Source organism: Pelecanus crispus, chromosome 1, assembly GCF_030463565.1.
Source record: "Pelecanus crispus isolate bPelCri1 chromosome 1, bPelCri1.pri, whole genome shotgun sequence".
NCBI lineage: Eukaryota > Metazoa > Chordata > Aves > Pelecaniformes > Pelecanidae > Pelecanus > Pelecanus crispus.
The window spans coordinates 210,834,311-210,862,127 of NC_134643.1; positions in this window are offsets into that span (position 1 = coordinate 210,834,311).

A 27,817-nucleotide genomic window follows, 5' to 3' on the forward strand; every position below is an offset into this window, starting at 1 on the left:
ACGGAGATCATGCAGGGAGAGTATCCTGAATTATTTTCCCTTGTTTATCATGAAGACACGTACATTCAGAATGGTTGCTATAAAGGATGTACACAAAATATGCATCTGTGTGTTGACGTGATGTGTGCAATATAAAATTTGTTACAGTGTAATTCAACAGAAAACCATTCTCTGTATTTAGATTTTTCCCATTTATTTTTGTCAAGACCATTTCCCAGTCTGAATCTCTTAACAGGTTACATCTATCTGCATATGTGCTTTCAATCACTATCATGCCTATGGTGCTTCATAAGCATTGAAAGGATTTATCCTAACAGCATTCTCTAAAACAGAGAGGCACTGCTATCCATATTCTATAAACAAGGCAATGAAGTGCAGTAGCTGCCACAGGACACTTAGGATGCCCATGATGAAGCTGTAAAATGATCCATGTCCTCTGAGTCCCAGCTGACATCCCAGGCCCTGGGAACACCCTCTCCACCAGCTCTACATTGTCCACCCTTGTGAGGATACAGGGAACAGTCCAGAGTGAAAAATACTGCTATCAACATTTAAATTTATGTCAGAGCAATAAGCAAAACAGAGAAATTCCTTAAACAGTGCTGTTTTAGCAAAACCTACACTAGGCTTGGCAAAACATGCATTAAATACACTTGCAAGTTTCTTTAGATTCTGCTGAATTGGATTTGTTAAAGAACAAAACTCTTACTTTTCCCATTACTTGCCTGCATTTTGAGCTGTCATTGCTGTGTTGCCACACAAGCTTTGAAGCACGTTCCCTGTGAACCCAGAATGGATTAAGCAAAGCTTTTAAATACTTGCCTGAAGTCAGTGGGATAATTTGAGGTGCAAAGCTGAGCAAGGTAAGTTCCCACAGGAACCGTAGGTTTCAGGGTCACCCTCCAACATCCACCGAAATTGGCAGGAATCTGTTCACTGGCTGCAGCAGGATTTGGTTCAAGTTCATTTTCGCTTTAGCTTGCAGAAGACATGAAATACAAACTAATAAACAAGGAAAATAGTTCAACCCTTTTTGCTCAAGCCAGTCAGCTCAGAAGGTCCATGCTCGTGGTGCATGGACATCCATTAGCACATGGTGCCATTCCTCTGCTAAGGGGGGAGTCTGCTCTTTCTGAGAAGTGGTGAAAACCCATGGAGCAGAAGTTAAGCTCAGGGACTGCCGGCAGTTGCAGAGGCAGCAAAGGCGCTGCAGATGCTGGAGTGCTGCAGCAGAGGTCTGTGTGCTGAGCTGGGCTACGAGGAGGCTGAAGAGGCCTGAAATGACAAAGTGAGCTGTCGTTTAAGAAGATGTATCATATCAATTATAGTAGAGCAAAAAGCTTGGCCCAGACCAGTGAAATATAAGACAAAGTGAAAGAAGGAAAACACATATCTGGTTCAAAGGAATATGAATGATCAAATGAAGACAGCTGCCACCTTACATCTCCCAGACTCATACTAATCCATCAGAAATTACTTGAGGTAATGCAGTTAACAAGATCTCTTTCAACAAGATCTCTTTCAACAAGATCTCTTTCAACAAGATCTCTTTCTCTTCCTCACACATGCATCTTGCGTTGCTTATTAAGTGTGAGAGAAGAAAAGGAAAGCCTAGCAAAGCTTCCGTTTGCTTAACTAAAAATAAAGGTCTGGTGCATGTATACCATGAAACAATCACCTTTCAGTTGCTGTTACCATGCTTTCCCACACTGCTCCATGCTGAGCAGGTCGCTCCATAGCAGCACACAGAGACCAGCACGGCACTTGCCTGCACCCGTGGCAGAGCATGGAGGGGAAGCTGCGGAGACAAGGGAAGCGGCACAGACGGTGTTAGTCACGCTGGGAGGCAGGCAGAGGAAACGGAGAAGGAACGGAAACAAACAAGCAAACCTAGCTCAAGGCTGAGCTGCGCCCAGAACAAAGGTCCAACTACAAAACAATTTATAGCGCTGTAAACAAGAAAGGAAAATATTCTGCAGAGGGAATGAGGGAAACAGCTGTGTCCATGGCCATGTTCTCACACCCTCCCAGCCAGCGACACCCCCTCAGTGGTGTTTGACAAGCATGCACCAAATTCCCCTGGCAGTGGCCAGGACCAAGGACACGTTACTTCCCAGCCTGCATCAGGACCTGTGCAAAACCTAGTGCAAGTCAACATGCATTGGTGCGCTTGACATGCATCTCAGCAACCACGCCAGTCTGCCTTGGGGCTCCACAACCGCTGTATTTCCCATTCCAGCTCACATGTTAAATGCTAAATAGAAAGAAGCAAACTTCATAGCGCTCTGGGTATCCTGTGGGTTTTGGTGATGAGCTCTTGGGGTTTGGAAGGCAAAAGTTGTTTAGTTCAGAAGGCATATGACAAAACTGTAGTCTGGACCATGAAAGAATGTATTCCCTTCCAAAGAGAGCACAAAGTATTCCCTGAATCCCAGTGAAAAAAACAGACTGAAATGTGAAATAATTTTGTCCCTAAGGCTGAGGATGTGGGTTTTCTGTGTCTGAAAAATAATTGTAATTTCTCATATAATGAGATAAACATACCTAAAGAATCTAAAACCATGGTTAAGGACAAAAAGCAATGACTGAATATCTTGGCTACAAGATGCCGCCCTAGAAATTGAACATTTTACACTTAGCATATTCTTCCAAAGTACCTGTAACTCAGCACTGCCAGCAGCAGACAGAACAGTCAGCAGACCTGATCCTGCTCACTGGTTCCCATGTTCAAGGCTGCTCACCTTCTGGGGTCATCTGGAGATTTCCAACTGGCTTCACAGCAGCCAAGTGTCACCACACACCACAGACAGTGCTGCTCTGCTGCAGAATCCACCTCAGGTCCAAGAATAAACCTGTAACATGTAGACTCATGCAATCGTCAAATCACCAGCAGAGTTCTTTGTAGAACCTACTTGACTGCTGTGTTCCAGTGCTTTTGAAAAAAAATGAGGTAATTTCAATTTCTTGCATCGACGTAAATCCCCCTTCTCCCTCAAAGGACATATTTTTCTTTCTGCTCTAGAGAAGTTTGTCTCCGTTCTGGGAAACTAGACACCCGTCCTATGGCAGCTATGGGTTTCAGGTCTCTCTGGAGACACATTAGACCATCTAAGCACCATTTCAGTCCTTAAGCCTTCTGCCCAGCTACAGCCTAACTTTACAGTAGTCTAGACCCTAAACTGACAGCAACACCCATTAGGTGCTTATGTTTATGTCTGTGCAGTTGTTCCAACCCACCAGCAATATGTCCCTGCTGAGCTGCTCAGAGCTCACATCACAGTCTCAGTGCCCCACTACCAACCCCATTTGAGGCTAAACATTGTCAGTGCCCTTCCTGTCCTCACAAAACACAGCCAAGTAAATCTCTTGGAGCAGGTTCAATCCAAGAGGTCAGTGGCTTGAGGCAGAGATTGGGGGGGATGTACACTCTGCTTTCCTTCTCTCTGGAAGTAGAGTATGCCCCAGCAGAGATCATGGGAAAGGAGGGAGGGCGCAGCCCACATCTATGGGCCACATTGGCAATAGTCCTTGAGGTCCTTCATGGTAAAGGGTTGACTGGGATCAAGCTCCAGCAGTCAAAGAGGATGCATTGACTGTGAATGCCAAGTGCAGCTGGGTATTCAGTACTTCTAAATGATAGGGATTCATGAGGGGTCCTCTCCTGTTAGCCTTATCACATTTAACTCACTCTTTTCTCTGAAAATTCCCTCCTTACATGCCTATACCTCCCTTGCATTGCACACTGGAGTCCACATGCTGTACTGAAGGTAGAGGGTTTTCCCAGCTGGCAGTAATAGCTGGTCACTGCAGCAGCTAAGGTTCTGATTGATTCTGTCAAAGGAAATGCACTAGAAATGATTATAATTATAATTCAACCCAAAAGGCTCAAAAATCAAGAAAAAGACAGCTAACTGTTGGAACTGCAACAGCCTGTACCTCAGTGCTGATGACTGTAAGAATGTTTTGCATTACTTTGGAGGGGGAAGAAGAGGGAAAAAAAAAAAAAAAAAAAAGAAAGAAAGGGAAAAGAAGACTGAATCTCAACCTGACATTTTAGTGTGATTTTCCTTGTGGTGAGGTCTACCGGGCTGTGAAAAGCCTCCCAAGGGAAGTGATGGCAGCTCCATCGATTGGGTAATGTAATTGCTGCAATTTGCACCTTTGGTAAATCCTGAGAACCTGTCTCTGACCTGAGTCCAATGCAGGATACGCCTTTCTAGAGAAAGCAGAATGTTTAATAAAGCTGCCAGAATATTTACTTAAGTTTTGCAGATTTAATGCCTCTAAGTTGAATGAGCATGCCATATGCTTGTAAGCCAAAGCATCCCTTTTATGTTTTGAACTAGAGCTATTCCCTGGAGTATGGGCGAACTTGTAAAACATTTTCTTTATTTTCAACCCCATAGCTGGTTTATTCTTCCTTTTTCCAGCCCCTCATTTAATTAGGTGTTAGACTCCTAAGTAAATCTTTGCTACACTTGTTCTTCCCATGTCTGGGATCATGGCAGCCAGTGCTCACCACTCAGCTTCTGATTTATACATTCAAGGTGGGGACAAACGAAATAATGCACAATGGTTGCTAATTTTGATCATAAAAATATTGTAGTCAACATCTGCCACCTGCCTATTCACATGTGTACACAGGAAAATTGTCAGAAACATTCAAAAGTAATCTACACAGTCATTTCAGCAAACCTCTTGGGGGATTAAAGAGTAACAGTGAGGATAATCATACCTGGATCTTAGCTAGCATATTTCTTCCATAGAACTTAAAGTGTTTTACAAAGTAGGTATCAGAAGCTCACAATTTAAAATGGAGAAACAAATGCATAGACTATTCTGTGATGTGCAGGGGATGTGAAGAGGGCGTACTGTGGGCCCTCATGCAAAAGTTGCTCATGTAAAAACAGATTTTGTATTTAGGATCTATTTTTCAGATCTCCTTTTCCAGAAATTAGCAATTTCCACCTGCTCTGGTAAACTATAAGCACAATGGCTTTACCGTCTCCACTCAAGACAGCACTGACTCACTGATTTTGAGCACCAACCAGCTTGTAGGAGTCTGGGCTGATCAGCTTCCAGGTGGCTGTGGAAATCTGCTTCTGAACTGGTAGACCTGTCTCACTGCAGGCTGACACTGAGAGGTAGCTTGTCCCTCATCCACTCTCGCACAGAAATCCTGGAGGTCCTGATGATAGCTGCAAGCCTGGTGTGGCCCCACTGCTCTGTAACTCCAAATGTCTGGTAAGCACAGGGGAATCCACAACCATCATAACTTCAGCCAGGCACCTCATACAAAAAGATGGCAGGTTACATGTAGCTGGATACACTGCAAAATTTGAGGACCGTGAGCTGATGTCAACACTCTCTTCACTTCATTATAAGCCCTGAATTTAAATTTTGCTACACAGTTTGCCTTGCTTCTGATACCTGGATGTGCTGTTGATTGTGATGCAAACAGTGGTGAAAAAAACATTTGTGTCTGAGTGGTTTGAGAACACTCCTGCTTAGGGTTTGTGAAAGCTTTTATGATTCAAAGCAGGACAATTCACTGAAGGGTACACCTGAGGACCCTGCAGCATACCCCCAGCCCAGAAGTCCTAGCAACTCGAGTTGTGAGAAGAGTGTAAGCATGAAAGCAACTGCAAAGAATTTGAGCGGTGTGTAGCTTGCAAGCATGAGCAGTTCTGCCTGGGTCAGGCTAATGAAAGCAAAGAAGTTTCTAAATTGATCTTTACTCTTCAGTGAATGAATACACCACATTTCACATTCAGACATACTGCATGCCCTCGCCTAATACTGTTCTCTGTGTTGATGTCCAAGATCTACCTCAAATTCAGTTTTGTTTTTTTTTTTTCCAGTTAAATCTACACAATCAGTTTAGACTAGTCAGGGTTAAGTACTGAACACTCCCAGTATACTGCAAACTACCTTTCTGTTTACCTGCCTGGCTCACCCTGGGATATGTCCCTGTGTAACTATGGGTGAGATCTGTACTGCACAAACAGTACAGCAAAACAAGAAAGCCCATTCTGCCCATACTTGTCTTTTGGTAACAAATGATAATACCTCTTTGACTGGCAAGATTCTGGCATGCTTTGTGTTACTGAAGATGGGACTTGGCTGATGTCATGCATCTTGAGTTGGGTGTCTAGTCCAAGCTGCTTTTCTGAGCTCCTTTATAGTCAGTGGAAAAAGACAAGTGCATCTAGAGAACACTTTGTGGTCTTTTGAATGGTCCTCCCTCTCTGTATCTACAGTGACTCCAAAGGAAACTGAGATTACCTGAAAAAAGATGCTTTGGACACCTGGAGTTAAGGGGGCTGACTTCCACCCACCTAGCTGACTGCCCACACAGTTTGTTCACACCTGCCCAATTCTTTGCTTGTGACCAGATCTGGGCTGAGAAGGGTCCTTACATTTCCCAGCTCTATTGGCTTTTCATGGCAAGGTTTTGGTAGCGAGCAGGGGTGGTTTCCATGAGAAGCTGCTAGAAGCTTCCCCTGTGTCTGACAGAGCCAATGCCACCTGGCTCCAAGATGAACCCGCCACTGGCCAAGGCCAAGCCCATCAACGACAGTGGTAGAGCCTCTCTGATAACATATTTAAGAAGGGAAAAAAAAAGAACAAACCACTGGGACACAAACTGCAGCCGGAGAGAGGAGACAGGATATGTGAGAGGAACAGCCCCCCAGACGCCAGGGTCAGTGAAGGAGGGTGAGGAGGTGCTCCAGGTGCGGGAGCAGAGATTCTCCTGCAGCCTGTGGTGAAGACCATGGTGAGGCAGGCTGTGCCCCTGCAGACCTTGGAGATCCACGATGGAGCAGATATCCACCCTGTGGAGGATCCCATGCCAGAGCAGGTGGATGTGCCCGAAGGAGGCTGTGACCCCATGGGAAGCACACACTGGAGCAGGCTCCTGGCAGGAGCTGTGGACCCATGGAGAGAGAGGAGCCCACACTGGAGCAGGTTTGCTGGCAGAGCTTGTGACCCCTTGGGGGACCCACACTGGAGCAGTCTGCTCCTGAAGAACTGCACCCTGTGGAAGGGACCCACACTGGAGCAGTTCATGAAGAACTATAGCCCGTGGGAAGGACCCACGTTGGACCAGTTCATGAAGGACTGTCTCCCATGGGAGGGACCCCATGCTGGAGCAGGGGAAGAGTGTGAGGAGTCCTCCCCTGAGGAGGAAGGAGCAGCAGAGTTGATGAGTGATGAACTGACCACAACTCCCATTCTCCATCCCCCTGCACTGCTGGAGGGGGAGGAGGTATAGAAAATCAGGGGTGAAGTTGTGCCAGGGAAGAAGGGAGGAGTGGGGAGAAGGTGTTTTAAGATTTAGTTTTTATTTCTCATTTTCCTACTGTGATTTGACTGGTAATAAATTAAACTGATTTTCCCCAAGTTGAGTCTGTTTTGCCTGTGATGGTAATTGCTGAGTGATCTCCCTGTCCTTATCTTGACCCATGAGCTTTTCATTATATTTTTCTCTCCTCTGTCCAGTTGAGAAGGGGAGTGATAGAGCAGCTTTGGTGAGCACTGGGGATCCAGCCAGGGTCAACCCACCACAGCAGCTGATTTTGCTTTTTCAGAACAAATCCTCAAAACTTCAAATATTTCTGAACAACAGGAGGGCATTTGGTTCCTGTACCGTGTTTGGTTCATTGCCCCACAACCACCCATGCTGAAGCTTGCTTACTGTACTTGAGCCAGGCAGGATCCTGCCTACTCTGGTTAGGTTTTTGAAGGCATTCCCGTCCATTTCTGAAGGATGAGGGAGAAAATTAATTTCTTCCATTATTAGCATTTTGAATCCTGATCTCTGTCCCCTGACCTCTAGTTAGATTAATCCACAGACAAAAGCAGCTGACCACACTATGTCAAGAGCACAGCTCTTCACAGATGAAGTCTAGTTCCACCTTGTGAAAATCACAGTCTTTCTTTGTGTTTTATTATTCCTCCCCAGACAGTTTCTTCCTTACTACCGTCAGAGGTCCAGATTCTGCTTACTTAAAGGGAAGTAAGGCAGGACTGTCTATGCCCTGAGCAGACTATCTTGAGCTTATCTCCATTTATATGTAAAGTAAACATGAATATAATCAGAACTGAATAGGGAAAACAAATAGAGAAAACTGACATTGTTTCTTTTGGTATCTTTCAATACTCAGGGGATTTTATAATTCTTTTTTCTAATTAACACTGCAGGATCAGGCTACAATTTTGCTACTTCAAAGCTTCTTCACTTACCACTCCACTGAATTTCTTTGTCTTTACTCAGAGACCCACAAAAGAGTAATAAATTATTTTCTCTCTGAGAACTGCATCAGCTCAGGACAGTTGATTTAATCACAGGTCTTGGTTCTTGCTGTGTTACTCTGGCTCTACACCAGCACTCTTGTGCTGATGACTTAGACACAAGCTTTCTGCATCCCCAACTTGTTTTGGTATTTGAGTTAATTTAGTGTTCAATGCACAGTTATGACAAAGACGAATACATGGCTGTGCTCATTGTCAGCTGTGACTGCCCTATGCTATTAATTTGAAGCAATATATTTTCTGAGCACAAAATATACTATTTAACTGGTTTTGTTTACTGTTAGGTTACCCCTTAACTGAACTCAGGATGTTTTTGTCTATAGAATCATAGAATCATAGAATTGTTTAGGTTGGAAAAGACCTTTAAGATCATCCAGTCCAACCATTAACCTACACCACCAAGTCCACACTAAACCAATCAAGGGTAGACTAGACTAAACCATGTCCCAGAGTGCCACGTCTACCCGTTTTTTGAACACTTCCAGGGATGGGGACACCACCACCTCTCTCGGCAGCCTGTTCCAATGCTTGACAACCCTTTCCATGAAGAAATTCTTCCTAATTTCCAAACTAAACCTCCCCTGGTGCAGCTTGAGCCCATTTCTTCTCGTCCTATCGCTAACCACATGGGAGAAGAAACCAATACCCACCGCACTACAACCTCCTTTCAGGGAGTTGTAGAGAGCGATAAGGTCTCCCCTCAGCCTCCTCTTCTCCAGGCTAAACAATCCCAGTTCCCTCAGCCGCTCCTCATAAGACCTGTGCTCCAGGCCCTTCACCAGCTCTGTTGCCCGTCTCTGAACACGCTCCAGCACCTCAATGTCTTTCTTGTATTGAGGGGCCCAAAACTGGACACAGTATTCCAGGTGCGGTCTCACCAGTGCCGAGTACAGGGGGACAATCACCTCCCTGCTCCTGCTGGCCACACCATTTCTGATACAAGCCAGGATGCTGTTGGCCTTCTTGACCACCTGGGCACACTGTTGGCTCATGTTCACCTGGCTGTCAATCAACACCCCCAGGTCCTTTTCTGCCAGGCAGCTTTCCAGCCACTCTTCCCCAAGCCTGTAGCGTTGCGTGGGGTTGTTGTGAGCCAAGTGCAGGACCCGACACTTGGCCTTGTTAACCCTCATACAGTTGGCCTGGGTCCATCGGTCCAGCCTGTCCAGGTCCCTCTGCAGGGCCATCCTACCCTCCAGCAGGTTGACACTCCCACCCAGTTTGGTGTCGTCTGCAAACTTTCTGAGGGTGCGCTAAATCCCCTCATCCAGATCATTGATAAAGATATTAAACAAGGCTGGCCCCAAAACAGAGCCCTGGACTCTATATTTTATGTCACTGGCATTTCATGTCCTTCTACACACATGTTCTTTTCCTAGGTAAATAAAGTTCTGAGCACTAGATGGGCCAATTTCAGTGGACACAGAATCACTGCTAATGCACTTGTTTTGGGTACCCAGGCTTAGCTCTGTAAAACATAGCCAGTTAATTACATGCAGTATAAATCCCCTCAACACTGATTATCTTGAGAAAAGGCCTTCAGAGTTGGCAATCCCTTAAAATGTAAGAGGGAACTACATGACATTTTTAAAAGCTCTCCTTTTTTGCCAATTTCCAGATGCCAGAAACATCCAGATGCTAGAGAAAGGATGTGATCAGGGAGTGATCAGGGAGACACATTAAAAAGGCGAACAAACAAAATGGAAGAAAGTGCAGATGATTGAGAATGGATAGGTCCAGCAGCAGCGTGCAGAAATGGCCTTGCAGCTCACTGACAGCCACATGAGCTGGAAGAGGAGTGAGCAAAGATAAATTAAAAATTAAGATTCAGCTAGTATTCACATTGCTCAAGAGATTGGCTTGTCTCAGATGCACTCACGTATTACAGTTAAGATCAGCATGGATCAGCAAGTGTTGGCACAAAGATTATTTTATTCTGCTTTTGAGTGGTAAAACTCTGTTGGAAGGATCATCCTTTGGCCTGTGTTAGCACAGAGCCTGGCACTGTGGGGTGTTGATGTATGGCAGGTATTATTTGAAGTTACTGCAATAACAGCAATTACAATAACAATGGCATGTTAGACTTCATGGACTATCTCAGTGCCCACCTCTGGCAGTGGTGGTAGACTAGAAGTCACACTTTTCTGCACAGACTATATAAATAAACCGTTTTACCACACACTTTCTCCTGCCCTTGTTGCAGGGCAGAAGGGAGTAACTGCTGTCTGCTTTTCTTCCTGCTTACAGCAAAAGTAACAAGAAATTTTGTAGCTGTATGTAACCTTCATTAGAAAGAGGCCTTCTGTTTCTTTTTACATGTGCTGAGAGTCACATCACTTGTTTTTAGGTATCTGTGAATTTAGAATCTAATGTAAGTTAATTACCTAGGACCCCTGAAAGACACAGAAAGAACTTCATCCTTTAAATGAACTGTCATCGGGCTTGATCTTGACTGACTTAATGGGTCGTGCCACCATACTACAAGGTTTCCAGATAATTCCCAGATCAGGGATCTGGGGGAATCCAGATGCACAAATTGCAGTGGAAAATCATGCTTGTAGATGATCTTGTAAAGTATAGATAGCTTGCAATTAACATTATTTAGTATGTATAGGGTATACTGTGTTAAATAGACTTGATTTCACAACATTATCCTATCAAGTTTATTTGTCAAATATCACATGTACAGGCAGAATTGAAACTGTAAAACAAGCAGGAAAATGACTTGTTGGACTAAGATTGTAAATAAGTAATTATTTGTGATGTTGTACTGAGTTAATGTGTCTTAGATTTTGCATTTTGATTGGACTTAGATTTTGCTATTTGGTTGTCCAAGAAAAAAATCCAAGCATAAAAATACCATCTTGCTGTTTCTGAATAGTGACAAGTTTCCCAGATATTGAGATCCTCCCACTAATCACTGTAAGAACACAGTGCTGTTCACCTCTAGACATCAATTTGCTTTATACCTTTGCGCTTTTACAAATCTTGGAACTGGAGATGCCTAGGGGTCTGTCCATGCACTGAGGCCCTGATGAAACCATGAACTGAAGTAATCTGGTCCTCCCATGGTGGGCTGCCTCTGCTGCCCACAGTCTGGCTCTGCTGGAGGGGACAGCAGTAGCTGCAGTGTTCACCCCCATCCTCCCAATCTGGTGCAATGCTGTGCTGTGTAGCACAGTGCCCCATCAACAGCACAGCTGCATTCACTTCTACACTTCCCTAGATATGTAATTTCAATGCTATATGGGTATCTTTGCATGACAGTGTGGCATTTTGCATGTCGACTTCCCTCAGCTGGAATCACCTCACGCACACCTGGCTTTGCACTGCTTTCCAAAAATTTGTATCTTCTTGCCCCTTTAACAGAATTTATGTAGTCAATATCTTCTTTCACAAAATATTTTGCTCACCAGCTTTTCATTGATTGTGTTAGTTTGGTGATGGTCAGAAGCTTTGTTCTCTCCTTTGCTTTCATTACTCTTACACAATCATGTCTTAACAGGGGGACTGACAAGAACAACAATCCCTAAGGAGAGTGTGAAGAGGCATGTGAGAATCCTGGTTACACAGCTGTGCATAGCACTCCTCATCACCAAAGCCGCCTGGACCTGGGAGAGCTGGGGTGACAGTCTGCTCCGTCCTCCCCACTTTGAGAGGTTATGGAGGGACGTGGCTCATTAATGTACCAGGTAACACAAAGTGTGCACATGTATCAGGGAGTTAAAAGTACCCAAGGTATTTCTTTGGCCCTGAGACCAACAAATGTGGACTAGCTTGTGTCCCCAGAGCAACCTCTCAACACTTCCAACATCGGGTGGCTGTATCCAGACAGCCCCTTGGAAATAGCCCTTGTGCCATATCCAGAAATAGTATAGGTGAGGGTAAACTGGCACGAATGAAAAGCATATCAGGGACCCTACTAACAGGTCAATTAAGCTCCTATGCCCACAAAGATTTTTTCATCACTATTTAATCCAAAGTCATTTGTGGTGGAGGAAGGGAAGGGGAGAGGTATCTGCTAAATTTTTGCACTTCCCATTATATTGGAGCTTCCTTTATCTTTACCCTGGAAGGAGCAAGCCTTGCGGTGCCTTGGCAACAGATATTTCCTTCTGGAAGCTGTTAGGGAGAAGTGGACTCCTACACATAGCTTAGCTACACTGAAAAATGCTGAAAGCCATTTCCATCCCCACCTGCTCTTTCTCTCAGTCTTCTGAGTTAGATCATACCCTGTGTGTTAGCCAACGCTGCATTCGTCCTCCCTGTGTCTGTGGAGGGCTCTGCAAACCCATATATGAGACATATGACATTCTCAGCAGCAGTAAGCTCTGGTGGTGTGAGTGTCTGAGCCTAGAACAAGTTGGTCAATATTCACTTTCAGAGACAGCTGCCTGACTTTGACTCACAGCAAATCATGTGTGTGTCCCTAAAAGTCATGTCGAAGGGAAGAATCATATATAGTCCTTAATAAGTAGCACTATCCCTTTCTATTTACTTCCAGTGTGCAGGGAATGAGACATTCTTTTTAAACCTGTGTCAGTCCCACCTTTTTGCCTTCTGTTTCAGTCTGGAAGGGTGCAGTGCTGACCTTTAATCCCTGAAGGAAATGTAAGTAGGAAATATTTAACATTTTGCAATCATAATAGAATTCTTCCTTATTGTTCAGATTCTGTGAACAAATCTGGAAGGACTTGAGGATCTAAATCACCCAAACACTTACTACACAATAGAGGTGAATCACAGTTTCCAGGCTCCAGGAGCTAACGCCTGTTCAGACTAATCCATTGATTTTGTGCATTGCTCACAAATAAAGCCTCTTTTTACCCCTCTCCCCTCAGAGCTTTTAAATCAGGCTTCTACATATGAAAAGCTTTTCTGATTCCTGTAATTTGTATGAGATGGATTCAGTGGGATTGTTTTTTCCTGTCTTTAATTACTTCCTCATCAGCTCAGTTCACAATGCTCCAAAAACACAGCAATAGTATCCTTCAGCATTTTACTTTATCTTCCTGTGAAAAGAAAAGCTCTGATCTGATTCTGCCCATGTCTGAAAAAGATGGTGGTTTATTTTACTGCTGCAGAATGACAGCATATGAATATAGAGACTTATCAAATAGTATTCACACATGAACAAGCAACTGCAAGTATTGGCACTGTCAAAGGAAAGCTGTCAGGGAAAGATCACTTTGTCATAAACCAAGAGAAGCTACAAGTCAAATTAGATGCTGAGCATATTGAACACACAGATAAATGGTTCTTTCCTTTTAAGAAACCTGATATCTCTATTTTTCGTATGCTAAAAACCACATGCCATTCAAATATTACATTTATAAATTATTTAAAATGATTAATAGATGTTAAGAGAACATTACAGGTCTAAGCTCTACATGTGCCAGATGGTTATAAGTACATCTGGTACATAAGTACCACGATAATTGGCAAACTATTGACCTGATAAGTCTGTAAAAATTTGTTATTATTGAAATACCTATTGATCATCCATTAAGCCCTTATACATTAATTTATATATGAAGGTTTAATAAAAAGCATAAAAAAGTGCCTCCTTTTCTACTCATGCAGTAATGATTCAGAACATAGCTCACAATGCTATTTAATAAATTTTACTATGGAGCAGTGTAGTACATGTTATGAGATGATTTGAAAAGAATGTAATATTGAGTATTTGTTTTGCAGAGCTGAAAAGGAAAACACAATATAGTGGTATTCACGTTGATTTTTCATTACTAAGAACTACACTGTGAGATCAGAGGAAAACTAGGAAGAGAGACTTTCTCCTTTATGGGTAATTCTATCACCTACTAGCAGAAATAGCACAAGACTTGGTCACCCCATTGTTCCTCACACCTGTACAAGGAACTTAAAAGCAATAAAAGACTTCTGGAAAACGCAAATAGAAATGTGTATTTGGAGGCACTATGCAGTCTCCAGCAGGGTGCTTTCCTTTACGTGTTTTGATATACCATTCAACTTTAGAGCCATCATAATATTTTGTGTTTGCTAGGCAGCTTTTATTCCAGAAACTCAAAGCCTGTTACAAACAGAACTACCCTTTCACAGTAGGCTGGATAATTATATATTGGCATTACTTTTTCACACACTGGCAAAGGAAAGCAGCACCTTGCTCAAAGTCACACAGATAGTTGAGAGAGGAGGGCTGCCCTGGGTATTTTGAGCAGTGATTCAGAGCAAAACTTCAGTAGATGTTTCAGCTACCAAATGTGCTTCATGCCAGTGAAGATCAGTAAAACACACTCCAGTTCGCTGAGCCTACCAAGCACGCTCCCATCCAGCCTCAGGACTGTCATGCCTCTTTTTCTCAGATGTGATGCAGATGTCAAAAGAAAGCAATTTCATCTCTCAGCTGCTGTTCCTACTGCATATTATTCCCTTTAATGATATGTCAGGCACAGCTACATCCTGAGGTCCTCAGACAATACCCAGCATGCCACTCACAGCCACACAGAAGAGAGAAATGCTACATGTCTGCAGATAGAGAAACGGTTAACTACTGTAATTTACATTTCACCCCTACGCCCAACAGATAAGATAATGGAATTTAAAAATTTGTTTGCATGGTTTAAGAAAAAGCAAATTTACAAGGGTTCCTAATTAGGCAAGAAGCTAGAGTTGCACAGATGTTTTCATCTGTTCTCATGCCATCAGAAAACATTGAAAAACCTCATCACAGAAATTGGAAGGTCATTTTTTAGTGTGCTTTATAATTATATAACAGAGAGCTCTTTGGAAAACAGCCCTTATTAATGAACCGTAAATAGACACCTCCCTGAGGGCATGTTAAAGCACATAGTACTGATTGTGGATGGGACACTGGTCAGATGGGATTCAAAAGTTCTCATATAAGCTCATAAAAAAAGCTCATAAAGTGCATGTTTATGCTTCAGTCTTTATTATAGCAATGCTTATGAGGGATGCATTGCGATACTTGTAATCTATTAAGTAAACCTGTATTCTAGACCTGAGCAAGATTCTATTCTTGATTCTGTGCAAGACAATGGGTCTGCAAAATGTAGATGAAAGACACATGTAAATCATTTGCATTTTTTAAAGTTCAGGAAGGCTCTTAAATGATTTTTGTTAAACTTTAGGTTAATGTTATTATCTATTAGATTTCTTTTTAAAGTGTATTACCGTAGTTCCATGGTTACAGCTCTTATGGATTCTTACTTCTGCTCTTGGACACATACATGCTGAAATAGCTAAATATCTCCATTGTCAAAAGGCCAGTAAACTGCCCAAGTCTCTCTGAGAGCCCTGGATTTCTGCATCAGTTCTGATTATGGCCTTCAGTGCTTAAAATTTGTTCTTAAACCTCTCCTCTGCCTGGCTAACAAGTCCCATTGAACTGTAAAGGACCTTTAGGTGTTTGGCATATTTCAAAATGTTGGTCTGCTTTTACCTAAATACTAATCACATATTTCAGACCAGATAATTGAAACTCACAGCACTCTGAAAAATACGGTTATCCTTATTTTGGGTTACTGAAGAATATCCAAAGCCAGGCAAAAAGCATGGCTAGCTGACAGTTTTCTCATACATATAGCTAAAAATGACACTTGCATCTTTTCCTTAACCACTCTTCCAACGTAAATCTTTTTCTGAGCCTTCTTTGTCAATCTTTGTCAATCAAAGCCAATCCATCTATCACTCTGAAAGACCAATGTTATATGCTGTGTAGGAGGCTTGCCTGTCTGCTGGAGATGTTCATACTGAGTGCCACTTTGCTCTACACTAAACAGTAGAACAAATTCTCTGCTGACAATATACACTGAGGGACTAATAAGTCATCTGAGTAAATGCCAATATCTTGAATTCAGATACATAGTGGCCTTAGACTCTTCTCATAATTGGTGAAGAAATTAGCATCTCCAGTGTTTCTGTGATGGATTTTATCCTGAGTAGACATCTAGAATTGACCAGCTGATGCACATCGCAGATTACCATTTCTCTCCAGTCATTATGAACACACTAAAGGGACCAACTCAGCTATAGCTGTTAGAAGTAGGGATATCTAAAGCTAGGTAAGATGAATCTCTCCTGTGCTTCTGATGAATGATGTAGAAAAGCCCAGGCAGCTCTCCTACAATGAATCAAAGCCTTGCAAGAGGGAGGTTAGTTGTCCAAGAGGGAGCTCCTTTGATCTTCTGCCTTTTAATAGAAAGCAATGAATATTCAGATGAAGAAGGCAGAAGACTCTATGTATAGCAATGTTATAAATACATGCAAGAATATGCTGGAGCATTGCAGAATAGGAGGACCATCATCAGTACATATTTTGGGTAGTGCTGCAAATTTTGTTGGAAAACATTTGTGATCCTCACAGACACACTTGACTAAGTAAACTACCTCTTCCTCAACACAATACTTGATCACAAAATATTTACAACGAGGACAAAAATGGGTTAACACAGGAGCTCCTGCATTAAGTAGTCTGGGAAATGCAAGTCAGGCTAAATGTTTTGTATGATCCTCTCTTAATAATCTCATACACCCTGGTGTTTAAAAAGCATGACTTAAGCCTACATATTCTGAGGGAACTCTTTGAAGAAACAAATATGACTCGAGTTTATATGTTTGCAATAATGAAATCTAAGAAACATTTTATCTGAAAAATTAAATTCATATGCAATCACTTGACTCCATCAGGTTATTCTTTTTATAACAATGCAGAATTATTTCAAATCCTCCAGTCTAAATAGCTGAACCACTTTTTTTGCCTTGGAATCAGAAAGACCATGAACTCAGGCATTTTGGAAAGCAACTAATATGCTTTTTGGTGTTATAAGGTCATAAATGTAACACATCCAACACTGTGAGAGCAGCCAAGTCAGGAAGTGTAAAAGAAATTTTTGGCATGAACCTTTTTACTATATTTGTATAAATATTATATTTCAGTGGCCACAATGTCTCTGTGCAATATGAGAACTTGTTTTGTTTATTTTGAAGCTGATGGGAAACTTAGGCAACGAAGTAACAGCCAATGGCAATATGAGAAGATTCCACAGACCTTGAAGACATCCCAAAAACTAGCCTTTACCTTGTTATGACTACAGCAGGATCTTAACATATTTAGCAATATGATACAAGTAAACATAATGCAAATGTGTACATGCAAATGAAACTTTTCTTATATAATAAACTGCTTAGGTCTTGCCAATATTTATGCTGGAGGGAACGTTTGGGAATATGCTATCCAGTAATGTGTATGAAGCTTACACAATTGGTTCCCAAACACATAATCCGTATATATATTTTAAGTAGGCCTTCCTTGAAAAAGTCCCTCAGATGTACAGATTTTACTTACTGGTAGTGACTGAAACAAGGGCAGTAAAAAAGAATTTCAAAGCTGAGTGTGGTTTACAGGCTTTACTTAGAGTGCCTGATGTGGCTTGCTGAAATAATCAAAACTATCTGCTGAGCCAGAGCTTCAAAAAACCTTGTCAGTGTTGTGTAAGAGCCAATGTGGACTCAAAATAGATTTTATGAAAGACAAGAAAATATAGAAAGGATTTTGAGCACTCTCAAACTGGATTTTAGTGCTAGAAAACAATCCACAATAATTTCTGTATCATCACATAATGAACTGAATTTTTATTTTAATTGCTGTTGGGTTATTATTTTACTGGAAAGGTCTATTCCATATATGCCACCACAGAGCTGTCTGTCTCAAGACTGAACAAAATTTTCTTGGCTAGGACAGTCTTATCCTGATGCTCTGAAATCCAGGTTGGCTCACTGTGTCAAATGTTATCATCAAATCCATAAAAAATGCTCAGATCTTTAGATACTGTCTTGGGTACACTTCCAGGAGTTTTCAAGCTGTAAAAATGGTGCTTGTTTTTCTGCACTTTATCCAGTGTAACATTACAATCCCAGAATTTTCTTTTCCACAAAAGCACCACTCAGCCCAGGACTTCTGTGAAGACCAAGCCAGCTACTGTCAGGTTCTACTTTCCCTTAAAGTGTTTTATGTGACTTACAGCTTATAAAGGATAGAGACACAACATTCATCAACAACAATCAGATAGACGTTAATGCAGTTATGTAGTTGGGAGGTTGCTGCCTGGATCAAATATCTAACCATCTTTCCAGGTTATGATGAAGAGCTGAACCCCATCTGCCCAGCTTGTCTAAAACTGCAACACGGTCCTCAAATAATGCACCTGTTTTACAATCACATCAACACAAAGGTACTGTCGTGGTTTAGCCCCAGCCAGCAACTAAGCACCACGCAGCCGCTCGCTCACTCCCCCTACCCCGATGGGATGGGGGAGAGAATTGGAGGAGTAAGAGTGAGAAACACTCCTGGGCTGAGATAAGAACAGTTTAATAATTGAAATAAAGTAAAATAGTAATGCTAATAGTAACAGTATAATAATGATAATAATAATAATGATACACGAAGCAAGTGATGCACAATGCAATTGCTCACCACCCGCCGACCGATACCCAGACAGTTCCCGAGCAGCGATCGCTGCTCCCCGGCCAACCCCCCCCAGTTTCTATACTGAGCATGACGTCATATGGTATGGAATAGCCCTTTGGTCAGTTTGGATCAACTATTCTGGCTGTGCCCCCTCCCAGTTTCTTGTGCGCCTGGCAGAGCATGGGAAGCTGAAAAAGTCCTTGACTAGCATAAGCAGTACTCAGCAACAACTACAAACATCAGCCTGTTATCAACATTCTTCTCCTACTAAATCCAAAACACAGCACTATGCCTGCTGCTAGGAAGAAAATTAACTCTATCCCAGCCGAAACCAGGACAGTATCCACCCCTTATTCTATACCATCTACGTCATGCACAGGCCCTCCCCTTTCCAATGTGTTCCAATTAATCACCACCACTTTCCCTATCTTGATATACACACAGATATCATTCCCTTCGTCTATGGCCCATCCCTCTAAAATGTCCATTGAGTTCATTTAGCCCATGACTTTGGGTTCCATCTGTCATCACAGTCTTTCAGAGCAGGACAGGTGGTGTGCAGTGTTGGACTGTTGCATGCTGAAGTCAGTTCTCATTCCAACATGGTTTCATCAAAGTTCATTTTCCTTAGGCTGGGCAATTCTTACTGCAATACCATTCATATGCGGCATATAGCAATCATAATATATAGTATTATATACTTAATATTAACCTACTATATTATTATATTAACATGCAGTTAAGAGATAACATATAGTTAAGAGATAACATACAGTATTATAAAGCAATTAATATTATACAATTCAGTTCATTGGCTATTTTCACCCAAAATCAGATTCCCTTGAGGTACACATTGGGCTTCCCCATCCTTTCGCATCACCCACCAAGTGCACCCAGGTCCTTGAGCAAAAGCAATCCCACGAATGGGTTTGCCTTTGCCAGAGGGGGAAGTAACCCAGACTGTCTTCCCCAGCATATTTTTCATGTGCACTACAGGAACTTTATCTCCTTCTACAGTACGTAGAAGTTTTGATTGGGCAGGGCCAGCTCGATTGGCAGATCCCCTGGTGTTGACTAACCAGGTGGCTTTTGCTAAATGCGTATCCCAATGTTTAAACGTCCCACCACCCATTGCTCTCAGGGTAGTCTTTAACAATCCATTGTATCGCTCAATTTTCCCGGAGGCTGGTGCATGGTAAGGGATGTGATATACCCACTCAATGCCGTGCTCTTTGGCCCAGGTGTCTATGAGGTTGTTTCGGAAATGAGTCCCGTTGTCTGACTCAATTCTTTCTGGGGTGCCATGTCGCCACAGGACTTGCTTTTCAAGGCCCAGGATGGTGTTCCGGGCGGTGGCATGGGGCACGGGATATGTTTCCAGCCATCCAGTGGTTGCTTCCACCATGGTGAGCACATAGCACTTGCCCTGGCGGGTCTGTGGGAGCGTGATGTAATCAATCTGCCAGGCCTCCCCATATTTATATTTTAGCCATCGTTCACTATACCCAAGGGGCTTGAACTGCTTGGCTTGCTTGATTGCAGCGCATGTTTCACACTCATGAATAACCTGTGCAATACTGTCCATAGTTAAGTCCACCCCTCGATCACGAGCCCATTTATACGTTGCATCCCTTCCTTGATGGCCTGAGGCATCATGGGCCCACCGAGCTATAAATAATTCACCCTTATGTTGCCAGTCCAAATCCACCTGAGCCACTTCAATTTTAGCAGCCTGATCTACTTGCTGGTTGTTTTGATGTTCTTCAGTGGCCCGACTCTTAGGTACATGAGCATCTACATGACGAACTTTTACAACCAGGTTCTCTACCCGGGCAGCAATATCTTGCCACAATGCGGCAGCCCAGATTGGTTTGCCTCTGCGCTGCCAGTTGCTCTGCTTCCATTGCTGCAGCCACCCCCACAGGGCATTTGCCACCATCCATGAGTCAGTATAGAGATAAAGGACTGGCCACTTTTCTCTTTCAGCAATATCTAAAGCCAGCTGGATGGCTTTCACCTCTGCAAACTGACTCGACTCCCCTTCTCCTTCAGCAGTTTCTGCGACTTGTCGTATAGGACTCCATACAGCAGCTTTCCACCTCCGATGCTTTCCCACAAGACGACAGGACCCATCAGTGAACAGGGCATATTGCTTTTCATTTTCTGGCAATTTATTATACAGTGGGGCCTCTTCAGCACGTGTCACCTCCTCCTCTGGTGATATTCTAATGTTTTTTCCTTCTGGCCAGTCCATGATCACTTCCAGGATTCCTGGGCGACTGGGGTTTCCTATTCGAGCCCGTTGTGTGATCAATGCAACCCACTTACTCCATGTAGCATCAGTTGCATGATGTGTAGAGGGGACCCTCCCTTTGAACATCCAGCCCAACACCGGCAGTCGGGGTGCCAGCAGGAGCTGTGCTTCAGTACCAACCACTTCTGAAGCAGCTCGAACCCCTTCATATGCTGCCAGTATCTCTTTCTCAGTTGGAGTGTAGCGGGCTTCGGATCCTCTGTATCCCCGACTCCAAAACCCTAGGGGTCGACCTCGAGTCTCCCCCGGTGCTTTCTGCCAGAGGCTCCAGGTAGGGCCATTCTCCCCGGCTGCGGTGTAGAGCACATTTTTAATATCCTGCCCTGCCCGGACTGGCCCAAGGGCTACTGCATGAACTATCTCACGTTTAATTTGTTCAAAGGCTTGTTGTTGCTCAGGGCCCCATTTGAATTCGTTCTTCTTCCGGGTCACTTGATAGAGAGGGCTTACGATCTGGCTGTAATTTGGAATATGCATTCTCCAAAACCCCACAACGCCTAAGAAAGCTTGTGTTTCCTTTTTGCTAGTTGGTGGGGACATAGCTGTTATTTTGTTGATCACATCCATTGGGATCTGACGACGTCCATCTTGCCATTTTATTCCTAAAAACTGGATCTCCTGTGCAGGCCCCTTGACCTTACTCTGTTTTATGGCAAAACCAGCCTTCAGAAGGATTTGGACTATTTTCTTTCCCTTCTCAAAAACTTCTTCTGCTGTATTGCCCCACACAATGATGTCATCAATGTACTGCAGATGTTCTGGAGCTTCACCCTGTTCCAGTGCTGTCTGGATCAGTCCATGGCAAATGGTGGGGCTGTGCTTCCACCCCTGGGGCAGTCGGTTCCAGGTGTACTGAACACCCCTCCAGGTAAAAGCAAACTGGGGTCTGCACTCTGCTGCCAAAGGGATGGATAAAAATGCATTAGCAATATCAATTGTGGCATACCACTTAGCTGCCTTTGACTCCAGTTCATATTGAAGTTCTAGCATGTCTGGCACGGCAGCACTCAGCGGCGGTGTAACTTCGTTCAGGCCACGATAGTCCACTGTTAGTCTCCACTCCCCATTAGACTTTCGCACTGGCCATATGGGACTGTTAAAGGGTGAGCGAGTCTTGCTGATCACTCCCTGGCTCTCCAGTCGACGAATCAGGTTATGGATGGGAATCAGGGAGTCTCGGTTGGTGCGATATTGCCGCCTGTGCACAGTTGTGGTAGCAATCGGCACCTGTTGTTCCTCAACCTTCAGCAACCCTACAATTGAAGGGTCCTCTGAGAGACCGGGCAAGGTGGACAACTGTTTAATTTCCTCTGTCTCCAAAGCAGCTATACCAAAAGCCCACCGGTACCCTTTTGGGTCCTTGAAATACCCTCTCCTGAGGTAGTCTATGCCAAGGATGCACGGAGCATCTGGGCCAGTCACAATGGGGTGCTTTTGCCACTCATTCCCAGTTAGGCTCACTTCAGCTTCCAGTACAGTGAGCTGTTGGGATCCCCCTGTCACTCCAGAAATACAAATGGGTTCTGCCCCTCTATAGTTTGATGGCATTAGCGTGCACTGTGCACCAGTGTCCACTAGAGCCTTATACTCCTGTGGGTCTGACGTTCCAGCCCATCGAATCCACACAGTCCAGTAAACCCGGTTGTCCCTTTCCTCCACCTGGCTGGAGGCAGGGCCCCTCTAACACTGGTCACAGTATTCGTTGTTCACTTCCTGTAAATGTGAATCAAAAGTCCCCTGATCAAGGTCGGAAGTAAAATTAGCCCTCTTACTCTGTCTCGGGAACTGCTCACTGGAAACTGGAGCTGCAATTTTCCTGGGAGAACCGCCTTTTCTAATAGTTTTTCCTTGCAATTCACGCACCCGTGCCTCTAAGGTTGAGGTGGGTTTTCCATCCCACTTTCTCATGTCCTCTCCATAATCACGCAGGTAAAACCACAGGGTGCCCCGTGGTGTGTATCCTCTATATCCTCTCTCTTGAGCATAGGGACGTTGACTCCTAATGGCTGAGACACTGGTCCGTGCAGGTGGGGAGTAGGACAGATCCTCTCTGAGTTGTTGGAACTCTTGGCATATTTTTTCAGACAGTTTTTCCACAGCCGAGACACAGGCCCGTAGGGAGGAAGAGAGCTTTTCTTCGTAGTCCCGGAGTTGTCTAGCCACTTCATCCACCGTTGGTGCCTCGTCGTCTTTCCAGGCTAGTATTGCCAACGAGTTGGAATACGATGCTGGTGCGCTCCGTACCACCTTCCGCCACATGGATTGTGTGCACCTGACTTCATCTGGGTCTTTGGTTAACCGCTCATCATTCAGGTCACTGTAAATCACCTCCAGCACGCCTAATTCCCTCAGGTACTGGATACCTTTCTCTACGGTGGTCCATTTGCTTGGGCGGTATAAAACATCCTCCTTGAAGGGATACCTTTCCTTCACGCTTGACAGAAGTCGCCTCCAGAGGCTGAGCGGTTTTGCCCCTTTTCCAATTGCTTTGTCAATGCCCCCTTCCCTGGAAAGGGATCCCAGCTGCTTGGCTTCCCTACCCTCTAAATCCAGGCTACTGGCCCCGTTACCCCAGCATCGGAGCAGCCAGGTGATGATGTGCTCGCCTGGATGACGACCAAAATCTTTTCGCATATCTCGCAGCTCACTCAGGGATAGGGATCGGGTGGTCACCATCTCATTTATGGGTTCTTCCTCCTCTGGTTCTCGTGATGGCCCTGGTTCATCTTCATCCCTTACTAAACGAACTGATTTCCTCGTGTATTTTTTCTTCTGTATAGGGGCAACTGATACCGGCGCAGGTTGGTTCTCTGGTTTAGCCACAGTGTCTGTCACTGGGGTTTGAGTAGCCGCAGTGCCCATGGCTGTGGCTGGAGTAGCCACAGTGCCTGGGGCAGGGGTTTGAGTAGCTGCAAGGCCTGTAGTGGGGGTTGGAGTAGCCGCAGGGCCTGTAGTGGGGGTTTGAGTAGCCACAGTGCTTGTTGTTTTGTCATCAGATCCAGAGACCTTCTCTTTCTTTTGAGGGTACTGATTAGCGTTGACCACGGCTCGATAGGCATGGGCCAGTCCCCAGCATGTTGCAATGATTTGTGTCTCTCTGGAGCTACCAGGGTGACAACATACTTCTTCCAAATACTTTACTAATTCTTCAGGATTCTGCACTTGTTCAGGGGTGAAGTTCCAAAACACTGGAGGTCCCCACTGCCCTAGGTACTTGCGCATACGATCCCACACACCCTGCCACTCATAACTATCCAGCCTTGGGGTAGATCTCTGGATGGTATTTTTAAACTGCTTACTGACCTTTATCAATATGGAAACAACATTCCCAAGAATTATCAATAGAAGTATCTTAACTGCCCAGGGGTGTTCAAGATACTGGAAAGTTGTTGTAATGAAGGAGGAAACATCATAGAAGAAAGCAGCAAAGGTGCCATTCTGTATTTCCTCCACAACAAGCCTCTCAGAGTAAGAAGTATAATTGCTAACTCTCTCTATGAGGTAGTACCCGAAGTACAGTAGTGACTTCTGTATGAAACCCAAATACCAAAGAATGCTCAAGGTCAGGGTTTTGATAAGGAGCCTCCCAAGCAAAAGATCATGAATCACTGCAGAGCATAGCACACTACACAAACTGACAGCAAGCTTTAACGCGTGCTGCAAAAAAAAAAAACATGGTGCAGATCAGAAGAACTAATATCGTGACCGGCAACTGTTAACAGACTCCTTAATACACTCTGATTAATCTGTTGTTATCTCAAGCCCCACGTTGGGCGCCAAAAAGGACTGTCGTGGTTTAGCCCCAGCCAGCAACTAAGCACCACGCAGCCGCTCGCTCACTCCCCCTACCCCGATGGGATGGGGGAGAGAATTGGAGGAGTAAGAGTGAGAAACACTCCTGGGCTGAGATAAGAACAGTTTAATAATTGAAATAAAGTAAAATAGTAATGCTAATAGTAACAGTATAATAATGATAATAATAATAATGATACACGAAGCAAGTGATGCACAATGCAATTGCTCACCACCCGCCGACCGATACCCAGACAGTTCCCGAGCAGCGATTGCTGCTCCCCGGCCAACCCCCCCCAGTTTATATACTGAGCATGACGTCATATGGTATGGAATAGCCCTTTGGTCAGTTTGGATCAACTATTCTGGCTGTGCCCCCTCCCAGTTTCTTGTGCGCCTGGCAGAGCATGGGAAGCTGAAAAAGTCCTTGACTAGCATAAGCAGTACTCAGCAACAACTACAAACATCAGCCTGTTATCAACATTCTTCTCCTACTAAATCCAAAACACAGCACTATGCCTGCTGTTAGGAAGAAAATTAACTCTATCCCAGCCGAAACCAGGACAGGTACTGAGCATGTAAATCTAAGAATTGACATACGTCTTCACAGTCTTTGATCTGTGTTCTTGACTAGTTCCCTATAAACAGTGCTTTTCCAGAAACTGCCTCCCTCTGTATATGTATCTTTATTGTCAGTCTATGCATGCAATTCATCAGCCTTGACACAAAACTATGGACTTTTCAAACAAAGTAACCTGATTTGGGCTCAACAACAAACTTCTGTAAGAGCCATCTTGCCACTGATTGAGTCTATGTTACCTAACACAATCTATGCTTCTTATTTAAGCAACTGTTAACCAAAACAACTTTTGCATCACTTAAACTAGGAATTTGATCAGGGCAAGAGAAGAACATATATGAAGTTTGGGGTTTTTTTCTAATACAATCATTCTTGGAAAGAGTTTCAGAAGCAGATGCAGCAGCTGTCAGCTTCAGACCAGCTCTTTATGATTTCCTGCTATGTAGTTTTTTCCAAAACTAGCCTCAACATTTGCTTTGCATCTGTTAGGCAATATTTGGGTTGACTTTTTGATGCAGCTTTGTGTTAAGTCCTGCAGTGACCCATCCAATAGTAATAATCACATATGCCAGAGGTTATTCCAACATAGCTTATATTGCTAAGGTAGCTTTGAAAAAAAACTTCTATGCATTTAAGATGTCTTTGTGGTGTTCAGCTATTGGAAAATACAACCAAGTTCACAAAGGACCATATAGTACTGCTGTTGGTACTGTCCATCCCATGAGGTCAGGGAGTTGTATCCTGACTTACACGTGCATCCAAGTATAAAAGTCTAAAGCTTTCAGGATACAGCTGATGAGGTCACTGAGCTCAGGGTAGTATCTTTCAATTTCCTCTGAGAAGTCTGTCATAGAAGACATCTAAATGGTTTTGATGGTTGCACAATGTTCTTGTAGAAAGAAGGAAACATATGCAACAGTCAATTATTGCTGCTTTCAGCAGATTACCAGGTTTAGCAGGAATCTCAGTATGTATGACAAAGCTAACATCAACCAGATTTTTCACAAGATAGTTATATACCACACTACACTACACCACACCATATTATACTCTACTTTTTGCCCTTTTGAGCATGTACAGTCATAAGTCCTTTTACATTTTCTGCTCTCAATTCTATTCCATCTTTAGAGTTCATTTTAAATTATCCCTCATTCTCCTAAGCATAAAAAATAAGGAATGCAGGTTTTTATTAAAGGTCTAAAAGCAAGGAAGCTTTTTCAGTAAAAATGGGATGTATGTAAGTTGATGATATCTGACAGGACTTTCTGAATGAGTATGGCTTACTGCAGTCTTCAGCCAAGAGAGGTTTTATCCATACAGTCATGTGAAAATTTTTGCAGGTAATCGAAATAAACATAGTGAAAGAACAGGAAAATTGCAAAATGTGTATCAGTGAAATTTAAGACTATAAAGACCACATAAGAAAAACAGAAAACAGTGGAATGAGAAATGAGCAGCTGGAGATTCAGAATAGCACCAGCTGATAGAGACAAACTAATAAAGGACAAGAGCAGTAATGACCAATAATGCAAAATGTTAATCAAGAAAATTTCCTAATGAAGATTCACCAAGAGCATTCTCAGATCAACTTAAAATCAGTAGTGGGGGGCAAAGGGTCAGTAGCTGACCTTGCATGAAATTTTTACAATGGAATGGAATGGAATAGAAAAGAAATTTCAGTTGGAAAGGACCTACGATGATCATCTAGTCCAACTGCCTGATCACTTCAGGGCTGACCAAAAGTTAGAGAGTGTTATTAATGGCATTGTCCAAATGTCTCTTAACCACTGACAGGCTTGGGGCATCAACCACCTTTCTAGGAAGCCTGTCCCAGTGTTTGACCACCCGCTCTGTAAAGAAATGCTTCCTAATGTCAAGTCTGAACCTCCCCTTATTTTTTGGTTTTGTTTCTTTTTAAATAAGGTCCAATACTATGCTTAATTTTTAAGGATTTCAAATCAATATGCATAATGATGACATTCTATGTGAAAGTTTACAGATGAAGAAGTTCTTAAAACAGCACTGTGCAGTACAAACTGAAAACAACGTGCAGATATTTTCAGACAGGAAAGCGAAGTTACTTGATATGTGTTTCTCAACATATCAGTGAAAGAGATTTAGATAAGAAAATCCTTATGATTTCCTGCTTTAAGTCCAATTTGACACTTCCATGCTCTCAGAAACAAGGTAGAGAGAGGATATATTGGGATAGGTACAGAAAACTATATTCTCACACAAGAGGTAATGGATAAGACAGTTTACAGAAGATATAGGGGAATGCTCAACATGGGTTGATGTCCCATCAAACCCTATTGACTTAACTGGTGTTGCAGAGGACGCCTGTCAG